Below are 6,170 nucleotides of genomic sequence, written 5' to 3' on the forward strand. Positions count from 1 at the left end.
CATAGGGGTGCATTGACCACCCGCGGGTAGATAAATACCCGCGGATGGTCAATAAAAGTGATTTTTTTTAAAATGGAGCATGAAAAAATCTGGACATGCTCCATTTTTGTGCGGGTCTCCCGCGGGGACGGCTCCCGCGGGCTTCTATTGAAGCCTATGGAAGCCGTCCGGATCCGCGGGAGACAAAAATTGGAATTTACTCACCCGCTCCGGATCTTCCCTTCGCCGCGGCGCCATCTTCTCTCCGTCGCGGCCGGATCTTTTTTCTTTGGGCCGGCGCATGCGCGGGGCAGGTCACTGACATGCCCTGCGCATCCGCCGGGCCGAAGAAAGAAGATCCGGCCGCGACGCAGAGAAGATGACGCCGCGGTGAAGGGAAGATCCGGAGCGGGCGGAAGGTAAGTTTATTCTTATTTATTATTTTCAGCCCTCATGTCCGCAGGGCAGGAGGGACCCGCTACGGATTCTCCATGGAGAATCCGTAGCGGGCCTGATTTTCCTAGTGGACATGAGGCCTTAAACTCCTCTATGAATTTTGCTATCACCACATCCTCAGGCAGAGAGTTCCACAGTCTAACTGCTCTTACAGTAAAGAACCCTTTTCTGTGTTGGTGATGAAACCTGCTTTCCTCTAAACGTAACGGATGTCCTCTTGTTGCCGTCGCAGTCCTGGGTATAAACAGATCATGGGAGATATCCTTGTATTGTCCCCTAATGTATTTATACATGGTTATTTGGTCACCCCCTTAACCGTCTTCTTTCTAGAGTAAATAATCCCAATTTTGATGGCCTCTCCGGGTATGCCAGTCCCATCATTCCATGTACTAGCTTAGTCGCTCTTCTTTGAACCCCCTCCAATACTGTAACATCTTTCATAAGCAGCGGTGTCCAGAACTGTGCGCAGTATTCCATGTGAGGCCTGACAAGTGCCTTATATAGTGGGAGGATAATGTTCTCGCCCCTATACCTCTTTTAATGCACCCCAAGACTTTATTTGCTTTTGCAGCAGCTGACTGGCATTGGTTATGTGATAGACATGATGATTAGTCAGTGTAAAATGTCTATTGATTTGTACTAAACTAGATGTATTACGCAGCTGTAGTGACTTTAACTCTTAGAGGCTAACGACTGCATAATCTCATTATGGTAGTTGCTGGACAATGGCATGGTGAAAAGATGTGTGTTTTGTGACTTCAGCCTAATGTGGAACTCTGCTGCATAAGGAACGAGTTAAATCACAGTGCTATATATATATATTGCTTGTGTTCATCTTGGATGTTTCCCCAGCCCTGCCCCCACACAGAAACTTCTTAAATAACACAGAGACCTCTCAAACAATGACTTGTCACGTACACAGAAATTTCTATGTCTAAACTGCATGATAAAGAGGACAAAGTCCAAACTACACTGGACTTGGGGAAAGGTGGGCAGGAAGGAGGGGAAGATTCTATATAACCTAGCGAATAAGAATATATGTATGTTACTGATGTAATCTGTTGCACGCCCATAAAAGGGCGGTTATCATGTGCTACAATAAAAGTCTGAGACTCTACACATTTGGGTAGAGACTCTCCCAGTTTTAGACCACACTTGTGTCTGATCTGGTCGATGATGTGTGCACACTATACAATTTGGAAGCTACAGAATACTCCAAAACCTGCTGGAGGAAAATATGATCCAGTTCAATTTGGTGTCCCTGTGGTGGGCCGAGTAGAGATTTTTGATTTCTTTCATTCTGGAAAAATACAGAGATCGGCAGATAACACGTAGACCTCAGGGGCCCGAAAATCTACAGAACACGGTAAGATTGCTTTATGAAAATCTACCGATGTGAGCTTAATTCTAACTGTCAATCTGCCTATCTCTAATCCAGAGTGATAAATCAATGAAAGGCAGGTAATATAGTCCTTTCTGCTCGGGAAAAAAACACTGTTTTAACCTGCCTAAGGGGTATTCTGTATGCTCGGTATGATATGTCTGAGACGGTTAAAGATTGTGTATACAAGACCAAGAGATAAATTCTGTGAGGGTTAATGTGTCAGAAGGACGGACTTGGCTGTTTAAGTCTGAGGGAGCACGCCAGAGAGAGACACTTACTCCTAGGTAACTAGTGAGGTCAGGAAAATTTATGATACGCGTATGCACTTGTATGATTGAGCGTGTTATGTGCTCTCATACGTGAGAAGGAGGAACTTGCAGGGTTTAAAAAAAGTGTATTTACCTGTATGATTGAGCGTGTTATGTTCTCATATGTGGAAAGGTATATACGCGGGAATTATAGCCGTGGTGTGACGGCTGAAGTCTCCGGATATTGTTGAGGTCTTGGTCATTGAAAATAATCGTCAGTCTCTGTGTATAGCTAAATGTCCTGTCCAGACTGTGTGCAGGGAGTGCTGTTGGGGATTACTAGTAGAGGGTGGGTTGTTGCAAAGGTAGGTGAGATATATACCTTGAGCCGTTGTGGGTATTCTCCAGTAATCCCGTCTGTTCGGTATTATAGAATTAATGTGCAGTGTTTATTATTGGGGGAGGGTTACTGATAAGAGAGTGGACTGAAGTTAAGCCACTGAAAACATTTCCCAGTTAACCCGTTTGTTCCCTTTGCCTATAGTGTTAATGCGCATTGTGATGTACGAGGGATATAAGAGAAGAGGTGGAATTTGGTAAAGGAGTTTTACTGTGTTCAGAAATTTCAAATAGGACAGAATAAGCAGGCAGAATAGAATACAGGATCAGTGCAGGATGTTTTGGAATATGCAAAACATGTAGAAACGTTTTACGAAGAAAAGGATCAAGAAAAGTTGCAGAAAGAAATGTCGGGTTATGGACAGATAAGCAGAAAGAAAGGTGTTTTTAGATTGCTAGGAGAAGGTATAATGTAGGAAAGAGATTCAAGATGAGAAAGTGTAGTGGGGGATGTGTATTGCCTGTATCGTGCCTTTGTGTTGACTACAGCCCCTCCCTATAATGGCGGCCACACTTGCAATGTTTAAAACCCCACATAGTGTGCCTCTGCAGCAAGTGTGGTGAGCTCTGCCCCCACCCTGAAATTACTTCCCCCCCATGTGCTCACTTTCAGGGTGTGTGATGTTACTTCCGGCTATTCCAATCCGGGATAGGACTAAGCCCCACCCCTTCCTCCTCCAGCAGCCATCTTGCCTCACCTGGGAGATTTGTAGCCCTGCCCTTTTCTGCCTCTGGCGGCCATTTTGCTGCACTCGGGAGGCCTACATTCCCCAATGCCACTGTATCCAGTGCTAACATCATGATTGTCTGAAGTAAGGTTTTATTTGACCGGACTTTGTTATACTCCAAGATGTGGCCACTTTGGATGTGTGATAAGTTCAGGGAAACAAACCTTTGTGAAGATGCAGCTTGGGACATAGTAGATGACTAAGCTGGTTTATAGTGTATGGAAGATTGGAGTTGATGCATGGGGGACAGAGGCCAGGGACCCATGAAAAGGGGACGCCCTCTCATGGTGTGTTCCCAGGGGCTCTGTTTTCCACTGCCCGCTTCTCCATTGGATGTTCAGACAGATGATGTTATGGAAGGCTCCTACAGATGGAATAATTTCCCTATAGTCACCCAGCAAACTTTTTCACGCAATTTGATGAAGTAATTTTACTTTTTATGTGAGAAAGAGGGACTGAATTGTCCAGAGTAGGATGTTAATTCATCCGTATTCTTTAGTTTTTTTCTTAAGTCTTTTGTATATTCTAGTATCAGTCTACACTGAAGCTATAATTATATTCCGACAGGAGAGTGAAAGTTAAACGCTGAACGTTCCCTGAAATACTATTACACTGGGTGACGTAAAATTTTACTTGTGTTGCGCCCCCTTGTGTTAAAAAATGCTAACTGCAACCTGAAGGAAAAAAAAAATTAAAATTTTAAGGAGATTTTCGCTCAGACTTCGCTGCGTATAATGTCACCTTGACCTACAAAGTGCTTGTTTTTGTGCCTCTTGGTTTCCTTTTTCAACGTTGTACTAGTTTGAACGCGATTACTCTTGTTTCCATTGAGTATTCTGGTTCAAAGGGGGGGGACATAGGTGATCTGGGTCATAGATGATCTAGGTGTTGTAGATCAACTATTGGGTTTAAAATAAATAAATAAATGATTTTGTGCTACAAGATTCCGAGCCATGTGAAATAGAACATCAACATGATTATTTAGTACTAATACAGTAAGAAACTGCAGGTATGCAAACAGTTACCGAAACCTCTGTTGATAATGCATATGTTGAGCTTTTTGCAGATGGTACCAGGCTGAGGATTGATGACTCCACATCGGATATGCAGTGGTCACACAACAAGATGTCCTAGAAGCAGAAGCTCTGCCTCCGCATGTCTTAGCACAAGAAGCGGAACTGAAGGCCCTCACTGAGGCGAGTAGAGTGGCAGAGGTAAGACGGCAACCCTTTACACTGACTCCTGGTATGCATTTGGCATAGCTCATGATTACGGCCCAATATGGAAGGCCAGACAGTTTTTACCTTAGCAGGACAACCAATTGAGAATGGTGCAGCGGTGCAGAGTCTCATGGAGACCCTACTTCTACCTGACAAAGTTGAGAGTTCCCACCGATTCCTACACTGGAGAAGTGAGAGACGACACCCTCGCCGACAGCACAGTAAAGGCAGCGGCCCTCAAGCCATGGAAGAAAGAAGAAAAGATACTGACAGCATGAGTCAGTGGAAAAACTTTGGACATTGACAAAAACTTGGACTTTGATATGCTAAAGACTTTTACAGTTACAAGCCAGCAAGGAAGGAAAGAATAAATGGACTAATATGGGAGCAGCAGAAACAGGACAGCATATGGTGAACAGTCAACAGCACTTGCCCACCACAGTTCCTGTATCCCATGATGGCCCAGCTGATGGACGGAAAGACCCACCTAGTAAAGCGGCAATGACGACCACGCTTGAAAGAGGATGGGCGACTCCTGGGTTCTCTGTAGCTGCTGCATCATTTGTTCAGTTTAGCATGATCTATGCCATAGGTGAGTCAGGGCAGAAGTAAATTTGCCACATCACACTTGCCGGGACCACTCTACCCATTTCAGAGATTGCAAATTGACTACGTTCAGCTCCCACTTGTTGGGAAGTATGAATACGTGCTTGTTGTTGTTGATGTCTTTGCAGGTTGGAGGCCGACCCTGTTACCAAGGTAAACAAGTAGGTAACCGCAAAGAAGCTCATGAACGAGGTAAACTGTGAATATGGGGTACCAGAAGTGATTCAGAGTCAGACAGAGGTATAAACTTCGCAGGTGAATGTAACATGTTATGTCTGCTCTGGGTGTATCCCAGGTCTTTTACATACTCTACCACCTTTAGAGTAGTGGAAAGGTGGAGAGACGTAGTGGCACGCTAAAAAGTAAGATACTTAAAAATGACGCCACTTTGGAAAGACTGTCATCCAATAGCCTTAGTCAGTGTTAGATATGAACCCAGGGGGATCATGCATTATCTCCCTCCGAGATTGTTTGGGCTAGCCCCAAGGCTAGGTCGTTACTATCCTCAGTAGTTACAATTACAATCTGATGTGTTGACTAAGTATGTGATTTCCGTTGTTAAAGCACTAATCAAAGCCTATGCACAGGTGTTCTCTTCCAGACTCAGAGGCAGACACTGGGACACATATCTTGCAGCCCGGGGATTGGGTGTGTGTCAAGAAGTTCCTCAGGAAGCACCTTCTTGAGCCCCGATTTGATGGTCCCTACCAGGTGATTCTGATTACTGCCACAGCTGTGAATCTAGCCGAAAGACTTACATGGATCCATGCTTCAAAATGTAAGAAAGCCTCAGATCTGGGAGACCAGTCTTAGTTGTGCCGAGTACATTACTCTGGTTAAGGCTAGTGAGAGAGGAGGGTGGCAACTGGAATCCTTAGTCGGAAGAATATGAGGGTATGGTTACCTTCTGGTATAACTCGTCCAACACTCAAGTAGCCGCATATTACTTCGACTATTGTACTGTGGTCCCGTGTCTAGGTGCAAGATCCCACCGCGGACCAGATTTAGCCCAGTTCAGCTGGTTATATGACTTATATACCCGGGGAATACAATATGTTTGCGCCACTGATAATGTCTGGGGAGAAGACTGCCGTTATTGGGGATTAGTGGGATGGAACGCAGCAACAGACTGGTCCTATAAACCACAAAG

The sequence above is a fragment of the Eleutherodactylus coqui genome, chromosome 1, assembly GCF_035609145.1.
Source record: "Eleutherodactylus coqui strain aEleCoq1 chromosome 1, aEleCoq1.hap1, whole genome shotgun sequence".
NCBI lineage: Eukaryota > Metazoa > Chordata > Amphibia > Anura > Eleutherodactylidae > Eleutherodactylus > Eleutherodactylus coqui.